Raw genomic sequence first — 322 nt, 5'->3', positions numbered from 1 at the left:
TCCTTGCAGTCCAAGGGACTCTGAAGAGTCTTTTCCAACACCACAGTTCAAAAGCATCAATTCTTCGGCGCTCAGCTTTCCTTATAGTCCAGCTCTCACACCCATACATGACCACTGGAAAACCTATAGCCTTGACTAGATGGACCTTTGTTGATGAAGTAACGTCTCTGCTTTTTAATATGCTATCTAGGTTGGTCAAAACTTTCTTTCCAAGGAGTTAGAGTCATAATTTCATGGCTGCAATCACCATCTACAGTGATTTTGGAGCCCCCAAAAATAAAGTCAGCCACTGTTTCTACTGTTTCCCCATCTATTTGCCATG

Source organism: Bison bison, unplaced genomic scaffold, assembly GCF_000754665.1.
Source record: "Bison bison bison isolate TAMUID 2011002044 unplaced genomic scaffold, Bison_UMD1.0 scf7180017854792, whole genome shotgun sequence".
In the NCBI taxonomy this organism is placed as follows: Eukaryota; Metazoa; Chordata; class Mammalia; order Artiodactyla; family Bovidae; genus Bison; species Bison bison.
Note: the sequence above shows the minus strand (reverse complement) of the source record.